This window comes from Dendrobates tinctorius, unplaced genomic scaffold, assembly GCF_039654945.1.
Source record: "Dendrobates tinctorius isolate UK_male_01 unplaced genomic scaffold, ASM3965494v1 ptg000151l, whole genome shotgun sequence".
Taxonomy (NCBI): Eukaryota; Metazoa; Chordata; class Amphibia; order Anura; family Dendrobatidae; genus Dendrobates; species Dendrobates tinctorius.
Window position 1 is genome coordinate 29,345,290 of NW_027361818.1, and position 22,137 is coordinate 29,367,426.

The following is a 22,137-nucleotide window of genomic DNA, read 5'->3' on the forward strand; positions in this document are numbered from 1 at the left end:
GCCATGCCCACATCAGCAGGGGTAGCAAAACTACCAGCCTGACCACCACCAGCATGATTTGGCACATGGCAGCAAAGTGCTCAACTTTGTGTGCTGAACCCCAGGCTCCAGGAACACTGTCTGCAGGTGACAACACTGCTTCTTCCACTGTTTTTCGTTCAAGCCAATACCCAGTTCACCGTTGTAATGTAAGATATGTCTGTAACGTATGATTTTGCTGGTGCATTTTAGAATCTCCCATTGCTACTACAGATGAGAAAATCAGCCTGTCATAGCTGCAGCATCCCTTTGCCCCACCTTAGCAGCGGAGTTTGTGTATCTGCTCTGCCTGCATCTGAAACAGGACAGCGAACATTTCCTGCTACATGAAGCTCTCTTCCCCCCCTCCCTGCACAGTCCGGAAAAGGAAGTCTTTTGTTCTCAACCATGTGGCTGAATAAAACTGAGAGATATTAAAATAAGCTAGCACGGGCTCTGGTCATGACAGAAAAATTAAATGGACATTTCTGTGATCTGCGCGGACCCGGCTTCCCTATGGTGGCTTTTGAAAAGTTCTAACACCTCCCGAAACTGAGATATGGATTATTCCCAAATGGTGTGTCCTAAATACTGCATGTTTAGGTTTTAATTATTGGATTCGATAAACTGGGAAAAATGATCTGCGTGTTTATACGAGCTTTCTGCGTCGAGATATAGTTAGTAAAAGTTTTTAGTTAAATTGCAACTTAGAGAGTAGGGGGGCAGACTTTCTCTGGCCAGCCCCTTCTGTGAGGTCACACAGCAGAGGCCATAAGGGATGCCAGTGGACAAGCAGTCAGTTGAGCTGCAGATTCCATGCTGAAAGGATCACCAGATGTCTGGAGATATCTGGCTGCCCATCCCCCCCTGCCACTTGGCTTGCCTAGAGATCATTAAGCAACTGTAAGTTTTAATTTCTGTTTTTTCATCCCTGTTATTTTATATTTGCCTTGTATATATCTAATGTCTCAACTTTGTAACAACTTTTATCTATGTAATCACTGCCCGCATTTGGGGAATAAATCATAAAATTATCAGTCTGCCTTCATGCTCTAAGAAACGAACATGCACCTTTATTAGATAATTACGCTACCAATTGGGTTGGCTTCGAACCCCTCTATTAAGTCTATAACTTAAGCAGAGTAATCAGGAGCTGGTGACAATGGTGTGTCTTGGTTGGGCTATCTGGCAGTATGGAAGGGTCTTATATGCTGATTGGGTGGCTGAGGCTAAAGCATTGATTATTCCCTTACTGCAGCAGTCTAATCGCCTGTGCACATCAAGCAGCTGGCCGGCGACCAATTATACTAGGTGTAGTTCCCTGACTGACCTGAGGATAAGGGGGGCACCAGAGAGCTGCGAGTTCCAAAGTGGAACTGAGAAAGTGGGATATACATAAATCCCGCAGTTCTTGGAAGGTTGTTAGCAGTGGTGGGGCATCCAAAATAACCCCCCTGCGATAAATTGTCAGGGCAAGACTAGCTTGCTGTATTTTTGTCACATGGTGCCAGTGGTGGGATAACTAAGATAAGCCCCCACTGTGCCTGTGATAGCCATGTGCCAGCAGTGCGTCTCGTCCCTCCGTCCGTGTCATACCGGTGTCAGCAGTGGGATCGTGACATATTGGTGGCAGCGGAGGGATCATGACAACCGTGCCTGTGAAGATGCCTCGGGCCCTGCACCTGTTGCTGTCCACAGTCAACCAGCATCATCATCAAGGCCATCCACATCCTTGTCCCAGCCCAGCCTTCAGTTGTCTATACCCCAGTCTTTGGAAAGCAAGAGGAAATACGCAGCCAATGCCCCACAGGCCACAGTACTTAATTCGCACATTTCTCATCTGCTTGCACTCAAAATGTTGCCTTTTAGGCTCGTTGAGTCGGAAGCTTTCCATAACCTGATGGTGGTGGCTGTCCCAAGGTACTCAGTCCCCAGTCGCCACTATTTCTCCCGTTGAGCCATACCGGAATTACACCAACATGTGTCCCACATTACCCGCGCCCTCAACAATGATGTTACTGGGAAAGTCCACCTAACCACGGACACGTGGACAAATGCCTGTGGGCAGGGATGGTACATCTCACTGATGGCACACTGGGTTAGCATAGTGGAAGCTTGGACCCAAGTCAGACTTTGGGATGAGCCCTATGTCAATCAGGGTTGCCCCCACAGTCTACAGCTCCTGCACCACCTTCTCCTCCTCTTCAGCATCCATCTCTGAAATGAACACATCAGTCAGAAGCTGGAAGCACTGCAGCTCTGCCATAGCCAAGCGGCAACAGGCTGTGCTGAAGCTAATGTGCATAGGTGACAAACTGCACATTGCAGAAGAGTTGTGGACAGTGCTGAAAGAGCAGTTAGATATTTGGATGATACCGCTGAACCTACAGTCAGGCATGGTTGTGTGTGACAATGGATGGAACCTGATGGTGGCTCTTTGGCAAGGTGAGCTCACACACGTACTTTGCCTGGCCCATGTGCTTAACCTCGTCACCACGCATTGGAATTCTACACTGCATATGTTGCAAAGGATTTGTGAGCAGAGGAGGGCAGTTGTTGAGTACCAACTTCAACAAGGCCATTGATATTCATGTCAGACACCACATATAAGACCTCAGGAGTGGACATGGATGCCAGACATATGTACCGTCCGCAAGAATTTGAGGACTGCACCAAGATGACGCCATAATTAGAGTCACCTTCCCACTGGAAACCTCTCTGCTCACAATTAAATATGCATTGTAGGCAGAGCACGAGGACATGGAGCAAGGAAACATAAAGGGTGATTAGACTCAGCTCAGCCTCATGTCGTTGCAATGTGGATTGGTAGACAATGAGGAGGAGGAGGAGGAGGAACAGGAGCTACTTTCATGCGCTATAGACGGTACTACAAGCACAGCTGTCATAACGTCTGTTCAATGAGGATGGCCTGAGGACAGGGAGGAGTAGGATGAGAAGGAGGAGGACAGCATGGTCAGTCATCCTGTTGGTGAGGACACGGAAGTCTTGCCTGTTAGTAGTCTGGCGCGCAAGGCTGACTTTTTGTTGCGCTGCGTTTCCCATGACCCTCGCATTATAAAAATTTTCGGTGACACACATTACTGGTTGGTGACACTTCTAGACCCACGCTACAGAGAAAAATTTCAATCTCTTCTTCCAGAGGCAGACAGGTGTACAAAAATGCTGCTGTACCATAGGGCCCTTGTAGCGGAATTACTGAAAAAATTCCCATGTGAGAACGCTGGCAGCAGACGTCAGAGTTTGTTGTACAGCCAAGATGTCCAAGCGAGAGAGACAGAAGTACAATCCAGCTCAGGCAAGACTTCTGTACACCTCCAAATGAAAACACCGAAATATAACCTTAAATTCATTGTCTTTTTTGTGGAGGTGTATTCTCATGCACCTCTTCACAACCACACATGGCTATCCGCTTCCTGAGTTGGTCTGTTTGCTTTTAGCCTCCTCCTTATCCTCATCCTCATCATCCACAAGCAGTAGAACACCAGGGTGAACGTATTCCATGATACAAACTTTTGGCAAGGTTGTTTTGATGATGCCCGTTACTAATTTGAAACCAAAACAAATGTTACTCCCCCAGGGGGAACTGTCATAAAACTGAGATGTACGTATATTTTTCCCATTTATTCTTATATTTACTATTTTTGCTATCTGTGGAACATCCTCTTATGCCCTAGTGCATACCTCTCCAATATAAAAATAGTAAAATCCTATTATATTAGATTTTTATTTATATCCCTGTCTCTGAGCTGTTGCTAGGGACAACATATCCCGTGGAACATATTCTGGTTTCATATCTATGAACCTGTGTTCGCCCCTCCCCTTTGCTATTTTCTTTCATAGGTGGATTCACATTTTTTATTTACTGTAGTTGTTTATTTTCAGTATGATTTATCATTATGTCTCCTCATTCTCCGCCACTAGATGACCAGGGTTATTGTGTTCTGTGCTGCTACAGGCAGTCCAGTTTTTGGCAAGGGTGTCTATGATGCCCATAGTTTATATTTTTAAAAATGTACCCCCATGGGGAAATGTTTTTCAACCCATGCACTGCATGCATGGGCATTACAAGTCTAGGAGACCCGCTCCTTTACATTGAGCTTAGTTTTTACTGAGGCTTTCATCAATGTCTCCTCATTCTACACCACTAGATGACCATGGTTAACGTGTTCTGTGCTGCTACAGACAATCCAATATTAGGCAAGGGAGTCTATGATGCTCATAGTATATTTTTTAAAAATGTACCCCCCATGGGGAAATGTTTATCAGCCCATGTACTGCATGTATGGGCATTACAAGTCTAGGAAACTCTTTCCTTTTAATTGGGAATAGTTTTTAATCAGGCTTTCCTCCACGTCTCATCACCGCCACCACTAGATCAACAGCATTGTGTTCCGTGCTGCAACAGCCAGTGTCAAATTCTGAACTATTACGCCGCTCTCACCGTGTACCTCCAGAGCTGGTGCACGCCACCCGACTCCTTCACTTCTGGTCTCATGGCCGGCGCTCATGTCCCGTAGGGTGCACGCATGTGCCACGCGCTTTTGACTCTGTGGTTGCGCACCCGGTCCCAGGTCCCATCGGGCGAGCTTGCCAGGTCCACTAAGTTGTACTCTGGTGTGCTTCCCAGCATGAACTCTGCTCTGTTTTGTACTCAGGTGTGCTTCCCAGCATGCTCTCTGCTCTGTCTTGTACCCAGACATGCTTCCCAGTATGTGCTCTGCTCTGTCTTGTACCCAGACGTGCTTCCCAGCATGCGCTCTGCTCTGTCATGTACCCAGATGTGCTTCCCAGCATGTGCTCTGCTCTGTCTTGTAACTAGGCGTGCTTCCCAGTATGTGTCCTGCACCATCCTGTACCCTGCATGCCCCCGTGTACACGCTATATGCACTCTGCTGCCCAACGTGCCCCGAGTACACACTTTACATATTCCTGCTTGCCCCCGTCTTCACCTTGCTAAACAGGGTCTATCGTACCTTCTTCGAACCGGCCACCTGGTTCCAGCAGTCGTGGTACTTTATTCCCCTGGGTCTGCCCCTGATGCTCCCTGTATAGGGGGGGTGGTCCAAACTAGGTCAGCTCGCCCAGTTGGGTTGGTATCATGGCCCAGAGGGTCCACTCCAGGAGTCATCACACGAACAAGGGTGCGTGGTTTTGCTGGGCATAAAAGACTTGTTATGGAAAAGGTTGAGGTGTACCCAACAGGGGAAAATGTTTGACAAACAATACACTTAGTGTACGGGCATTTCAAGTCTAGGAGACCCGCTCCTTTAAATTGGGCATAGTTTTTAATCAGTCCTTCCTCCACATCTCATCATCCGCCGCCACTAGATCACCTGTGTTAACGTGTTCCATGCTGCTACAGCCATTGTCAAAATTCTAACAAGGGTGGGTGTTTTTGCTGGGCGTTAAATATTTGTTATGGAAAAGGTTGAGGTATACCCCACAGGGGAAAATGTTTGCCAACTAACACACTTAGTGTATGGACATTCCAAGTCTAGGAGACCGGCACCTTTATAATGGGACATTTTTTGTAAAGAGGCCCTCCTCCATGTTTCTTCCAAGGGTGGATTGGGGTTTTTGGGGTGCATATGACTTGGCAGCAGGGCAGGCCTTGCAGTCAATCCATAAGAAAACAGAATGGAAGTAAAAAATGAAGAATGTGAAGTGGATTTTCTTGTGCCCATCCAGTATGTGGGTTCAAAGCCTTATTGGTATCCCATAGACTTACATTGGGCTCGTTGTTCTTTCCGAATAACCTACAAATGAACCCAATCACTGGAGGTTAGTAAAGCTCGGGGACATGACAGGTTCTCTTTAAGTCTCCCACTTTACCAGTTCACCACTTTGTGCTTGGAAACTCCTCCATTCTCTTGGCCTAGTTCTTGTGCTCCTTCAGCAAAGTGAACCACTTTGTGCCATGTGGCCTGTGCCACAGTATCCTATATATTCTGAACAACAGTAGATAGGAAAAATGAATAGAAGAAAGTTGAAAATCTTCCTAGGGGAAAGGGAATAGATATAAGTAATAATGAGGATGAAGGAGAGGAGGAGATAATTCGGGATAGTATATATCTCTACTTCCATAGTTTTATGTATCAACCACTTAAGAAACATAAGACGTGAAGTCTATACATGAAATATCATTATTGTAATACATAAGAAGAAAGATAAGTGACAAGGAGATTCCAGAAGAGGGAGAAGCCCCGAAGAAGAGATGATGCATGAAGAAGTGTAAAGAAGAAAAATCCTCAATATTTGGGCTGATATTATCCTGCCCAAAGATTTCACTTTTCCTTATCGAGTTAAAAAGGAAACAATAAAAGTCTCCTGCAAAAATGTCCTGTAGTTTCCTATCTGTATTTAGTTAGCTGACCACTAAATATTGGTGGGATAAAAGCCCATTCTGCTGAACCTGTTCTCTTTAGATTCAGATTTGCTCAGCTTGACTGATTGTGTATGTTTATTTCGATTGAGACACTGCAGGATAACCCTTTGGACCTCACTGTCCCTTCCAAGCCATTTTGCATCCACCAGACCTTTCTGGCATTGGCTCATATCAAACCAAGCAAAATAAATGGCATATTAACATAAGCGATGCCTGGGCCTTCTTTCCTCCAACATTTGAAGGACTATGATAGATCTGAAGTATCTGATACTCCAGCTCTATTCTCCTCCCAGAACCACCTGGCATCTCCTCCTTCTTGACTGAAAGCTTCTACTCTGCATGACTTCAGGCAAAGGAGCTGTCAGTCAAGAAGGATGAGGTGGTGTTGGGCAGGAAATGGAGCAAAAGTGACAAAGGCTTCAGGTTTTCAATAGTTCTTCAGCCTCATTTCCATATCATATCAAACGTTGATTTCTCAGTAACGGAATATCGGACCATTCATGTAAAGGTATTGCTGTGACTTTGAGCTACATGTGCATGTAAACAGTTTGGCTGGGATGAGATCTGCTGACAGATTCATTTTAAAAGAGAGTCCCACTTGTCCTAAATGTTTGACCCCATCTTGGTCTGGCTTGTACTGTATCTAGTCAATAATATGAGACAAGAAGCAGCAGAGGATTTGCATGGTAGATGTTCCACAGACTCTAACAAATATTAAAAATGTCTTTTACATGTCTAGAAAAATTTGACCTTCATGGACAACTTGTCTTCAAATTCGGTTTTGGAATCTGTTCATTTGCTTTCTCAAAGCTGACCTGATCTCCTGACTTCTTAAGCTGTATATGATGGGGTTAAATAATGGTGTAAATGAGGTGTAAAGCAAAGAAAGACCCTTGTTGAGGTTGGCTGAGTAACCACTCGATGGTGCTCCATATACAGAAAGTAAAGAGCCAAAGAATACAGAGACCACAAGAAGGTGCGATGTGCACGTGGACAAGGCTTTTTGCCACCCAGCTTGCATGGCTCTCTTGAAGATGGTGAAAAATATACAAAAGTATGTTAGACATATAAAAGCAAATGGAAATAACGTAACAGCTACAGCAATGATCAAATCTTCCACTTTTACCATGTAAGTACTTGAACAAGACAATTCCATAAGAGCAACGGTATCACAGAAGAAGTGATCAATGACGTTGGATCTACAGTAATGAAGGCTATAGATTTGTGCAGCTAAACTGATGGACGTCATAGTACCTACAAACCAAGACCAGAACATGAGGTGATACTGAAACAGAGAGCTCATAATGGAAGTGTAATGTAGAGGGTCACAAATGGCCAAGTATCGATCGTAGGACATCACCGTGAGAATAAAGCATTCAACAGTCTCTGAAACGCAAAAGAAGAAGAGCTGAAAGATGCAGGGACCTAAAGTAATAGTTGCTCCTTCCTCCAACACCACATGCAACATTATAGGTGATATGCATATGGTGATCATTAGGTCTGTTGCCGCAAGGTGACCAAGAAAGAAGTACATCGGTGAGCGAAGTTGTTGGCTGCTCGAAACCAACATGATAATCACACAGTTACTAGCCAAAGACATCATAAAAATCCCTAGAAAAAAGTAAAACGTGGGCAACTTCAGGTAACTAAGCTTCTGGAATCCAAGAAGAAGAAATTCTGGGGTTAGAGTCTCATTCTGTAGAAATATGGTCTAAAATAAAGGACAATGTGAGCGATAATACAATGACTAGATTTCCAATATGTACAATATTATATGTATTGTTTATTTTTTATTGGAGTAGGCGTCCTTAGGATGTAAGTTTACAATTTTTTTGGCTTTTCTCACACTGGGTGGACTTATTTTAGAAAAACATGTCAGCTATAATCTAAAAACAGCATTCCACCTTTCCGGGAGTCTATTCATTTCCGTTGAGCTGGGCTCCAATACCAGACATAACATTTGGAGATATTTCTAGATCAAAGCAAAGATGTTTTTATAATATTATACAAAGCTTTGAAATTGAATATGGTCCTGAAACCTCTGATGGGGAAGATCTAACAATCAATAGCAATGGCCCGGCTCTACCACTCATTTCCTATTCGAGATCTGGAGGAACATTGTTATTATTCATATTTTTTTTGACAGCATCCTTAATTCAAGGTGGCGGTACATGTGAAAAAGGGGTTACAAACATAACATATACAGAGGAGAAAATAAGTTTACACTGCCGATTTTGCAAGTTTTCCCACCTACAAAGAATGGAGAGGTCTGTACTATTTATTGTAGGTCACTTCTCCTGTGAGAGACAGAATCTAAAAACCAGAAGTTCACATTGTAGGATTGTTACATAATTAATTAGCATTTTATGGTATGAAATAAGTATTTGATACAATAGAAAGACAGAACTTAATATTTGGTTCAGAAACCTTTGTTTGTAATAACAGAGGTCAGATGTTTCCCGTAGTTCTTGACTAGGTTTTCACACACTGCAGCAGAGATTTTGGCCCCCTCCTCCATGCAGGTTTTCTCCAGATCTCTTAAGTTTCGGGGCTGTCATTGGGCAACAATGAGTTTCAGCTCCCTGCAAAGATTTTCTATTGCATTCAGGTCTGGAGATTAGCTAAGCCTCTCCCGGAACTTGAAATGCTCCTTACGGAGGCACTCCTTAGTTGCCCTGACTGTGTAGGTCATTGTTATGTTCGAAGACCCAGCCACGACGCATCTTCAATGATCTTACTGAGTGAAGAAGGTTGTTGGCCAAAATATCCCTATGTGACAACATTAATCCTCTCTTCGATATGGTGCATTCATCTTGCTCCCTTTTCAGAAAAGCACCCGATGTTAGCTCCACCATGCTTCACGGTTGGGTTGGTGTTCTTGAAGTTGTACTCATTCTTCTTTCTCCACTCACTGCGAGTGGAATTGATACCAAATAGTTCTATTTGGGTGTTATTGACTACAGGACCTTCTCCCATGCCTCATTTTGATCACCCAGATGGTCTTTAATGAACTTCAAATGGGTCTGGAAATGTAATGGAGTGATCAGGAGGAATTTGTGTGCCCTACAGGATTTTGCTCCATGACAGCGCAGAATGTTACTAACAATAATATTTAAGAGTGTGTTCCTAAATCTCTTCATGTCATTGCGCATATCCTGCCATGTAGTTCTGGGCTGATTCCTGACCTTTCTCAGTATCATCCATACCCCACGAGGCAAGATCTAGCATGGAGCCCCAGACCATGGAAGATTGCCAGTCATTTTTGCTTCTTCCTTTTTCTAATAATTGCACCAGCAGTTATTCCTTCTCGCCAAGCTGCTTACCTTTTGTCCTGTAGCCAATCCCAACATTGTGCAGTTCTACAATTTTGTCCCTGGTGTCCTTAGACAGCTCTTTGGTTTTGGCCATGGTGGAGATGTAGGCGTGTGATTGAATGAGTGGACTGATGTCTTTTACAAAGGTAACAGGTTCAAATGGGAGCAATTAATACAGGTAATGAGTGCTGAGTAGGAGAACTTCTTAAAAAAAACTGAGACCCAGAATTCTTGCTGGTTGGTATGTAATTAAGCACTTATGCAATAAAATGCAATTTACATATGTAAAAATAATACAATGTGTTTTTATGATTTTTATTTTTTGATTCTGTCTCTCACAGGTGAAGTGTACCTACGATAACAATTACAGCCCTTTCCATTCTTTATAGGTGGGAAAACGTGCAAAGTCAGCAGTGTATCAAAAACTTATTTTTCCCACTGTATATGAAAAATTATATAGTGCTAACATATTCCACAGTGCTTTACAGTTTGCACACTGTCTCCGAAGGGGCTCACAATCTAAATTCCCTATGTCTTTAGAATGTGGGAGGAAACCCACGCAAACATGGGCAGATGTTGTTCTTGGTGGGATTCGATCCACTGAGGTGGCAGTGGGGTAGTGGCAGGCTGTAGATGATTTTGAATAGATCAACTTCCATGTTCCATTTGAAGGTTCCAAATGCATTGACTAACCGGACATGTTGAGACTCTATGAAGTCTTGGAAGCAATTGGGTCAGAAATGTGGAAATCAGAGGACAGATTGAGGTTTTGTGAGGAGGTATAGGGAGTTTAGTTAGGCGATATATGGAGAAGACAGATTATGTATGGCTATGTAGGGCAATGTTACCTGTTTAAACTAGTATTGGTGGGAGATTGGAAGACAATGAAGGGATTTGCAGAGAGAAGAAGCAGAGGAGTAATGAGAAGATACCTGAATTACTCCAACAGCAGAGTTAAGGAGGGACTGGAGAGGTGCAAGACTTTTAGCCAGAAGAACACATAGGAGGATATTGCAGTAGTCACGGTGTGAGACGATGAGTTCCGACACTAACATTTCAGTAGATTCATGGTTGAAGAAGTTACAAATTCTGGAAATATTTTTGAGCTGAAGGCGGCTTTTGGTCATAAGTACTTGCATATTGGGTTGGAAGGACAAGGTAGAGTCGAGGGTTACTCCGAGGCAGTGGACTTCTGGTGTAGGGTAGAGTGTGATGTAATTAATTGTGATAGATGGATCGTGTAGGGAAGATAGGTGAGATGAAGAAAATATTGACAAGTTCAGTTTTGTCGATCTTGTTTTGGAAATGTACAGTAGTCTGTAGAGATGAGGAAGGTTGGAGAGGACAGGGGTGGATGGAAAAGGAAATGAAAAGTGTCAAATAACTGTTTAGGGTTGTTAGATAGAGACTATAAGAAAGCTAATAAAACAAATGATACTGTGGTCATATATATTTAAAACGCATTCCATACAGCCAGAGTCTAGGAAGGTAAATGCGGCTTCATCTACTGGTCCAAGAAAAAAAGATGCAAGGTACCTGCATTATTTCAGCTTCAAAAACACTCCTTAAAAATCCCAGGAAAAATCTTTTCCTCCAATTAAGAGGCAAAATAACATAATCATAGAAAACTGATGTATCCAATATTCATGGCGACTTATATATAATCATGCTGGAGCCGATCCTGTCTTTATAAACACTTCATAATAACTGTAGGGACGTCCTAAAAATCCCAAAGAGCTTCTTATAACAATGGAAAAAAAACATGAATTAACCTGTTATCTCTTCACAGAACATGAAACATAATAGTATGGCCATATAATCACATGCACAAGTCCAGGACCGCCGGCATCAAACACCCACCATGTTACCTTAGTTTTAGGTAAGGAGCATGGGATGAGTGAGGGGTGAAAGTCAAAAACTCCTTTCTAGCAATGAATCCACCCAGCTACCCTGAATTACAGCATTGACCTGTATAGATACCAGATATAGATCCATCAAGAGCAGAGTGGTCATCCTTAGCGGGAACCAATGTTATATGGTAAGAAAAACTGAAGTTCTTCAATATCACCAACTAGTAAAGGGAAATGGTAAAGGGACTCCCTGTCCAGTCTCTCAGCCACATGATCGTAATAATAAAAAAATGTTTTTTACATCAGAGATCTATTAAGCTTAAACAGTGTCACCCAAAGTCTTATGGAGTGTGTAGTGAGTATGTGCGCCATCATGTTGCTTTCTGTAGAGGTCAAGGTCTTGGCTTTACCTCTCTGAGAACATGATGATTCTGCAGTCTTTCACTCCAGTTTTTATGGGGGAAATCTCAAAAAATTTGTAGGAACCTGGCCATATTTTTTATTACTACATGCAGTAAAATTCTGCCTTAAATATAACTTCATCATGGTCTGGTGGCTGAGATCAGAGGACCGGTAAACAATAGTGATGAGCAGGCACGCTCGTCACTACAGGGTGCTCTTCCAAGCATCGAAGTGCTTGTGATGCTTGCAGCTCGCCGAGAATTTCCGGGGTTGCTCGGCGGGAGTTCGTGTCCCCGCCCTGCATATTTGGTGCTCTTTATAGCGCCAATCAACATGCAGGGATTATCTGCCACACACTGTAATGCCGCAGCCACGTTGGTTGTGGCATAACAGTGATTGGCTGGCTGCACAGCGTCATCAGGTCTATAGTAAACCCGAAGCTGCCCTGCTCGTCACAGTCAGCTCGGGAATCAGGCTGTGTAGGGAGAGTTGCTGCTGAGATAGGGAGAGATTTTCAATTTTGTTAGTTAGTATGGGTATACCATGTGTAATACATAAATCCATCTCAACCAGCAGTCTATCGGAGGACTAATCAAGGTTTATATAGATATCAGTGCTAGGCAGGCAGGCAGTGTATGTGGCAGACTTCACTGCTTATAGCAAGAGGATCCATTCCTGTACTGTCTGCTGCTGCTGCCTATTACAGATATTTATATACATAGTCCCAGGTATCAGGGGCCAAGAATATTTTTTTGTGGATATTAATCCTGATTATTTTCTTTAAAAGCAATCCAGAGCACACCGTTTTTCAGCTCCATTTGCTTGTTAGCACTGCAGAATACAGCCAGATTCTTTCTATATAACAGCACAAAACTCCAGCTATTTTAAATTTTGCCATTTCTGGCCTACTGTTAAATTTTGTTGTAGTGTCATAGATAAGACACCAGTTTGCTGCAAAAAAAATGTTACCTACTGGGCAGATATTTTACAAAGGGATTTTGTCTGCCACACGGATCACATATCGGTGCACTCAAAATTGTGCCATTTCAGGCCTTCATTGCACTTTTTTTGCTGTGTCTTAGCCTAGTTATTGACACCAGCTTGCTGCAAAAATAAAAAAATAACTACAGGCCAGATATTTTAAAGTGGGGTGTCTCCGTTACACGGATCACATATCAGTGTGCTAAAAATTGTGCCATTTCAGGCCTCCATTGAATTTTTTTTGCTGTGTCTTAGCCTAGTTATTGACACCAGTTTGCTGAAAAAAAATTGTTACCTACAGGCCGGATATTTTAAACTGTGGTCTTCCTGCACACGGATCACATATAAGTTTGCTCCAAATTCAGCCAATTTTAGTGAACATGGAAATTATTGTACTCCATTTAAAATGAGCAAGGCATGAGGCAACTTCCCTACACGACTATCGTCCAGTGGCCTTAACATCGCATGCTATGAAGTCGTTGGAGAGAATAGTACTTGCCCGAGGGTGAGGGCCTACACTGACCCCCTGAAGTTTGTGTACCAGCAGAAATTGGGGGTGGATGATGCTGTGTCTCTGCTACATACAAAACATTCATTCTTGGACAATGATGGAACTGCAGGGCGCGCCCTGTTCTTTGACTTCTCTAGTGCCTTCATTTCCTTACAACCGCTCTTATTATGAAATAAGTTGACTGACATGGGGATGGTGAACTGGATAAGCGACTACCTGACGGACAGGCCGCAGTTTGTAAGGATGGGGGAGGTGGTATCTGGCAGTGTACGGAGCAGTGTGGGAGCTCCTCAGGGTACAGTGCTGTCACCCTTCCTCTTCACATTGTATACAGCTGACTTTCAGTATAAATCCGATTTCTGTCACCTCCAAAAATTCTCAGAAGACTCAGTGATTGTAGGGGGAATTGTGGGGGACCGAGGTGAGGAGGAATATAGAATGGTGGTTTCTGATTTTGTAGATTGGTGCCAGACTAACTGTCTAGAACTAAATGTAAGGAAAACCAAGGAGATGGTGCTGCGTTATAGAAGGAAAAAAGAGGACTACTTACTAATCACTATGATGGCCAGGAGGTGGAGATGGTTGAGAGCTACAAATATTGGGGGGTTCACCTCAACAGTAAACTTGACTGGAGGTGTCATACAGCGAAGGTTCACAAGAAGGGAATGAGCAGACTGTACTTTCTGCGGAAGCTCAGGTCGTTCAATGTGTGCAGTAAAATGCTGGAAATGTTCTACCAGTCCGTTGTAGCAAGCGCCATCTTTTTTGCTATCATTTGCTGGGGCAGTATGTGTGAGTAGCTGATGCTAATAAGCTCAACAAACTTATCAAGAAGGGAAGCGCGGCTGTTGGCCTCCATCTTTACTCTTTTGAGGAGGTAGTGGAAGATAGGATTCAAAAGAAGTGCAGGGCTATAATGATTAATAATACACACCCACTGTACGGGCTGTTCTGGAATCAGAAGAGCACATTCAGCAGCCGTCTAATCCTACTAAGGTGCAAGAAGGAGAAATTCAGAAAATCGTTTGTGCTTACCGCTGTGGAGATGTATAACAATTCACTAAGGGTGAAAGATGGCTATGACCTAGGACTGGCGCACTAATGTAAAGGATAAGAGACTTGTGTACCTTTGTTTGTTACGTATTGTGGTTAGTCATGTGCAAGACCTGTGTCTAGTAATTACTCTATGTAATGCTGTTTGTAATGTTTTGTTTGTAATGCTGTTGTAACGCTGCTGTGATACCATAATTTCCCTCAGGATCAATAAAGTGTATCGTATCGTATTGTATCGTAATGGTGCATGCAGAGACCGAGGTCGAGGCCCTGGGCAAGCGGAAATTGTGCCACAACAAGCACCCACATCTTCTCGTCCGACCTTCCTTTCCCAATTACTTGGGGACTGCAGCAGCACACCACTATTGAACCCAGAGCAGTGTCAAAAGGTTGTTGGTTGGATAGCGGATAATGCTTTCAGTCTTTTTGCTACAACCGCCCTGTCTTCCACATAGTCAAGTCTGAGTAGCCGTGAGTCTGGACCACACATTCCTCACCCTGATCCTCCTTCCTCCCACCATGCCGAGTGCCCAGAGACAACTGATCCCACACTTGGACACATCCGAAGAGCTGTTCACTTTTCCTCTTGCCCGATTCACTTGAAGCAGGACAAGAGGAGATCGCATGTAGCGATGCTCAAATATTTGAGCAGCCACAGTCAAACAAAGGTGACGGTGGGAAGTGTCACATTTGGTGGACGATGATGAAACACAATTGCCAGAAAGTCAGCAGGAGGACCAGGGTGCGGAAGTGGAGGACGAGGTGGTGGATGATATAGTAACTGACCCAACCTGGCAAGTGGACATGCAGAGCAATGACAGCAGCACACAGAGGGAAGAAGGTGTAGCATCCAAACAGGCAGGAAGAAGCAGTGTGGTGGCCGCAGACAGAAGACGGGCAACCGTTCCCCATAACACCAACATGATGGATTTTGCCAGTCCAACTGTTAGGTCTTCAAGAGTCTGGTTGTTTTTTAAAGACTCTGCTGATAACCCCAAAAAGGCCATTTGCACCACCTGCCAGGCCAGCATCAGCAGAGGTAGCAAAACTACCAGCCTGACCACCACCAGCATGATCAGGCACATGGCAGCAAAGCACCCGACTTTGTGGGCCGAACCCCAGGGCCCACGAACAGTGTTTTCAGGTGACATAAATATCTCTCAGAGGATCTGTTTATACCAAGGAATTGTCACGTCCGCCATGTCCGCCATGTCTGTTTTGCCTCATGACCCTGGAGCGGTGTGCACGCGCATCTCATGTCTACTATCCTGCTTGTTCCCTAGAGCAGTGTGCACACTCACCTCATGTCTGCTGAGCTGCAAGATGCCTGCGTTTCTGCTTTGCCTTCTGTGATCTTCTCGTCATGTCTAGAAACCTTGATCATGTGACGTTTCCTAAGATCCTGCACTGTCTGGTTCTGCAATCATCTCGTCATGTCTGAAACTCTGATTATGTGATGTTTCCCAAGATCCTGCACTGTCTGGTTCTGCAATCATCTCGTCATGTCTAGAATCCCTGATTTGTCTTTCCTAGGATCCTGCACTGTCTGGTTCTGTGATCATCTCGTCATGAAACCCTGATCATGTGACTGCGCTCTGTGATCCTGGAGCATCTGAACTAGGAAGTTCTCCCCTGGTCCTGACCCGGAAGAGGAGGTGCTATGCCCTATATTAGACCGCCCCTTCCTATGCTCAGGGCCTGATTATTGTGTGGCTTCCCTGCATGGCTGCTTGGACTGTGGGGTTGCGCCCTCTATTCTGTGCCTTTGCACTTTCCTCTGTAGTGCGTCTCTGCACACGCTCCGTGCTCGTATTCCGTCTTTTGTCTTGTGCCTTGTCTCGTGTTGTCCTCCGTGCTCTGTTTTTCTTTGCCTTGTAGTCCTTCCGCTGTTCTCTGCTTTAACCTGTTTTGCTATGTCTCGCCTTAGCTATTCTTTGACTTGTAGTCCTTCCTCTGTTCTCTGCCTTGCCTGTTTCGCCGTGTCTGGTCTTTGCTATCCTGAGCCTTGTAGTACTTCTCATGTTCTTGTCTCAGCCTGGTTTTCGGCACTCTGTCCTCTGGTGCTCTCTTGCACATTTCCAAGTCTAGTCCCAAGGTCTTCCCTTGGGCCGGCTCTGGGCTTCTGCCTACACTCCGTTGCTAGACTCTGTCCTCGCTCTGGCCTGTCTCTGTTTCTGCCTATGTTCCGCTCCGTGTTCTGTACCTTGTTTCTTGCCTTGCTCCTTGCCTTGTCCTTGCCTTGAACCCCGGCGTGGGTTCCCCTTGGCCGTCTCCTGTGCCGTGGTAAGTGCCTCGTGTTTGTGTACAGCCGTGTGCACTGGCCAGTGTGGTGTGCCTCCTGCGTGGCTCCTAGCACGCAGCCCTTCCTTGTACCCTGGCGTGGCTCCTAGCACACACCCTGCTTTGAACCCTGGCGTGGCTCCTGGCACGCACCCTGCCCTGAACCTGGCGTGGCTCCTGGCACGAAGGTTCCTTTGCCCGCCTCCTGTGCCTTAGTCGTGCCTCGTGCTGGCGTTACAGCCGTGTGCACTGGCCAGTGAGATGTGCGTCCCAAGTGGCTCCTAGCACGCGTCCTGCTCTGAACCCTAACCTTGGCGTGTCTCTACACACGCACTCTGTCTTGTACCTTGTGCCTTGGCATGTCTCTACACATGCACTCTGTCTTGTACCTTGTGCTTTGGCGTGTCTCTACACACACACTGTCTTTTACTTTGTGTCTTGGCGTGTCTCTACACACGCACCCTTTCTCGTTTTGTGAACCCTGGCGTGTCCCCTACACACGCACCTTGCTTTGCACCTCGCTTTGAACCCTGGCATGTCCCCTACACATGCACCTAGCCTTGGACCTTGGCGTGTTCCCTAACACGCACCATGCCTGGATATCTGGCGTGCCTCCTTGCCTGAACCCTGGATTGTGTGCCGGATCCCGGAACCTGCCGATCGCTGCCAGAGATCATAAACTGGATGACTGCGTCTTGATGTCCTCAGCCTGATGATCATGTCTATCGTTGCCAGCGGTCCGAAGTCCGATGCCATTGTGCCTTTACCTGTACCTAGGCGTGTCATCTGGCAACATACTATGCTATAGACCTTGGCATACCCACGCGCAGGGCCGGATTAAGGTTGGTGGGGGCCCCTGGGCAGAAAATCTGGTGGGGGCCCCCATATCATTAACATTTTAGCCATAACAGTAGAGCGCGAACTGTAGCACTCAGATGTACAATCTAATCTTATCCTCTTGTTCTGCCACATTCAGATTTACAGTACTACAATAGAGATACAGTCCAGGATAACTCAAAGCAGTCCAATTATAGACAGAAAGAGTTACTCACATTTTTTTTATTGAACCCAATGTTAAGACAGCCAAGGAATAATAAAAATGCAGAAAGGGAAAGTTTTCACCTGCAGCAATTGTTGCTAACTACTGTATAACAATATGCTCTCTATTGTATTATCTCCGGAGTACAGCTCCCCCCCCCCCACGCAAGGGTATACAGCTCTTGCCCCCTACAAGGGTATACAGGCAGCTTTCCCCCCCATGGGAATACAACTCCCCCCCAACGGGTATACAGCTCTTGCCCCAGGGTGGATAAAAATCTTGATTTTTTTAAAAAAATCAAAAAAATCAGATTTTTTTGATTTAAATCAGATTTTTTTGATTTAAATCATTTTTCTTTTCATAGACTTTAACCATCCCAGTAAAATGTCTGTTAAAAAAATAGGTTGTAAATTAATTGCCAGACTTACCACTAGTACTAGGCTCCTGGTGCATAAGAAGCTGTGGGGGTTCATTGACATTAGTTGTATCACTATCAACATCTTCATTTCCCTTCTGGTTGCAGTTTTCATAATGTGATTTCAAACGGCAAACAAGTCCTTGGATATCCTTTTGACAGTATTTGCACTTTGCTCTTGCACCTTTCTTTCCAAGATCTGCTGCTGGCATCTCAACAAAATGAACCCAAATAGGGTCTCTCTTACGACCTGCTGCCATGGCTCACACAGATCACTTATGAAGTTTGATTGTTACTACAGCCTGAGCCAAGCACTGCTGATGTTACTACAGCCTGAGCCAAGTACTGCTGACTATCCAACAAGTTTGGGCATGTCAACTGAATGCAGGGAAAAAGAAACTAAACCAAAACTGAAACCAAGCTAGAAGTGTGGAATTAAAGGGGCAGTATGAACAAAATGTGGAGGCTATTAATAGTTTATACAATTAAGACATGCTGCTTTTAAACACCTACCTATTGCCATATAGTAAAACAAAAAAGATTTTTACTTACTTTGGGGTCCCCCCCTCACCCTGGCGTTAGATCGTTGCCCCTAGTTTCGTCCGTGTAACTATGGGCGCACATGCACACTGCTCTCACTTCTCATTTTAATCGTGATTTATATTAAAAAAAAACCTTTTGATTTAAATCAGTGATTTAAATCATGATTAAAATCATGATTTAAATCGATCCGATTTAAATAGAAAAAAATCTTTTGATTTAAATCGTGATTTAAATCATGATTTAAATCGGCGTGATTTAAATCAATCCACCCTGTCTTGCCCCCTACAAAGGTATACAGGCAGCTGTCCCCCCCCCCCCCCCCCAAGGTTATACAGTTCTCCAATGTTTCGTCTTTATACAGTACCCTCCTCCAGGTATACAGGCCCAAATGTACAGCTCCCCTCTCGCGCATACAGCTCCCCCGATCAATATATAGCTAGCTGGAGCCTGGAGGCAAGGGGGTTAATCACCGTGGCGCTGCAGAGTTGATTGGCGGGTACACAGCAGGCGGCGGGTGCACGATGCTCGTGAACGTGGCGAGCAGGCAGAGGAGATCCACAGGACAGGAGGCGTGACAGAAAGAAAGAACAGAGAAAAAAGAAAACAGAGAAAGAAGGAACAGAGAGAGAGAAAGAAAGAATGGAAAGAAAGAACAGAGAAAGAAAGAAAAGAAAGAAGAAAGAACACAGAGAAAGAGAGAGAGAGAGAGAGAGAGAGAAAAAAAAAGAAAGATTAGCGAGATAAAGAAACAGAGATAGAAAGATTCTATAAAGATACTATAGCAGCCCGGCTCCTACTGTAGTGCCCACCTGAGCCTCCCGATGCAGGAAATATAACGATCCGCTCACATGGCCGATATCCCCAAGTTCAAGGCGATCCTGCTGTCCGCGCTGTTGGAGGAGGACATGGTGATGGATCTGAAGCATTCCCTAAAGTGCCTCCATGGTTCCGTCACAATCTCCTCCCGAAATTACCTAATTTCCGGTCAGCTTCTAGCACGTCACTTCCGGTGGAACGTCACATGCGAATTTTAAAGTGCTCCTCGGGGCTCCGCCATGTACTCCTGTGTCCGCACGAAAAGTAAGCTCCCAGCCGGGGCAGTATCTCTCTCAAAATCGGGACTGTCTCGCTGGGAGGTATGAATGCTCCCCACCATACACCTTGTACACGTATGGCACCGCATACATCATACACACACAGTTCCGCTTTTTATGCCTCATACACACGGCTCCGTTCTGTACACCTTGCACACACACCCTAGTCAACTCAGTACACACATGGCTCCACTCCGCAAACCTCGTACACATGCGGTTCCGCTCCACACACCTTGCACACACGCAGCTCCGCTCCATACACACACGTGGGGCTCAGCTCCGTACACGTGCGGCTCTGCTCCGTACACCTCATACACACACACGGCTCCGCTCCGTACACCTTGTACACACACGTCTCTGCTATATCCACCCTGTAAACCCTCCCTGACCCAACACAAACTTCACCTCATCCAGGACGATGAGAACCAGCACAGACAGCAGAGTCCTGCATAAACCAAGGGCTGACACTGGGTACTGGGGGAACATTATACTGTGTATGGGGGGGATGGCGGTACTGGGGGAACATTATACTGTGTGGGAGATGGCAGTACTGTGGGAATATTATACTGTGTGAATATTATACTGTGTGGGGGTGACGGTAGTGGGGAACATTATACTGTATGTGGGGGGATGGTGATACTGTGGGAACATTAAACTGTATGTGGGGACGTGATACTGTGGGAAAATTATACTGTATGTGGGGACAGGAAAGGGACATTGCAATATGTGTTTTGTTACTTCCTGTTTTCCATACTTGGGTCACATGTACAAGGAATAAAATGCTATGATTCTTAGAAAGTGACAACAAAAAAGCAACAAGATAGTCTCAGCTCTGAAAAGGTTACAGCCCCCTCTGCCCAGTAATGGGGAATCTCCAGCACCTACCTCCACATGCAGAGCCACACTCCACATAGAGAATAATGGAGCCTCCAGCACCGACCTCCACCCGCAGAGCCGCACTCCACATAGAGAATAATGGAGCCTCCATCACCGACCTCCACCCGCAGAGCCGCACTCCACATAGAGAATAATGGGGCCTCCAGCACCGACCTCCACCCGCAGAGCCGCACTCCACATAGAGAATAATGGAGCCTCCGGCACCGACCTCCACATGCAGAGCCACACTCCACATAGAGAATAATGGGGCCTCCAGCACCGACCTCCACCCGCAGAGCCGCACTTCACATAGAGAATAATGGAGCCTCCGGCACCGACCTCCACATGCAGAGCCACACTCCACATAGAGAATAATGGGGCCTCCAGCACCGACCTCCACCCGCAGAGCCGCACTCCACATAGAGAATAATGGAGCCTCCAGCACCGACCTCCACCCGCAGAGCCACACTCCACAGAGAATAATGGAGCCTCCAGCACCGACCTCCACCCGCAGAGCCGCACTCCACATAGAGAATAATGGAGCCTCCAGCACCGACCTCCACCCGCAGAGCCGCACTCCACATAGAGAATAATGGAGCCTCCAGCACCGACCTCCACCCGCAGAGCCGCACTCCACATAGAGAATAATGGAGCCTCCAGCACCGACCTTCACCCGCAGAGCAGCACTCCACATAGACAATAATGGAGCCTCCAGCACCGACCTCCACCCGCAGAGCCGCACTCCACATAGAGAATAATGGAGCCTCCAGCACCGACCTTCACCCGCAGAGCAGCACTCCACATAGACAATAATGGAGCCTCCAGCACCGACCTCCACCCGCAGAGCCACACTCCACATAGAGAATAATGGGGCCTCCAGCACCGACCTCCACCCGCAGAGCCGCACTCTACATAGAGAATAATGGAGCCTCCAGCACTGACCTCCACCCGCAGAGCCGCACTCCACACAGAGAATAATGGGGCCTCCAGCACCGACCTCCACCCGCAGAGCCACACTCCACATAGAGAATAATGGAGCCTCCAGCACCGACCTCCACCCGCAGAGCCACACTCCACATAGAGAATAATGGAGCCTCCAGCACCGACCTCCACCCGCAGAGCCGCACTCCACATAGAGAATAATGGAGCCTCCAGCACCGACCTCCACATAGAGAATGGAGCCTCCAGCACCGACCTCCACCCGCAGAGCCGCACTCCACATAGAGAATAATGGAGCCTCCAGCACCGACCTCCACCCGCAGAGCCGCACTCCACATAGAGAATAATGGGGCCTCCAGCACCGACCTCCACCCGCAGAGCCACACTCCACATAGACAATAATGGAGCCTCCAGCA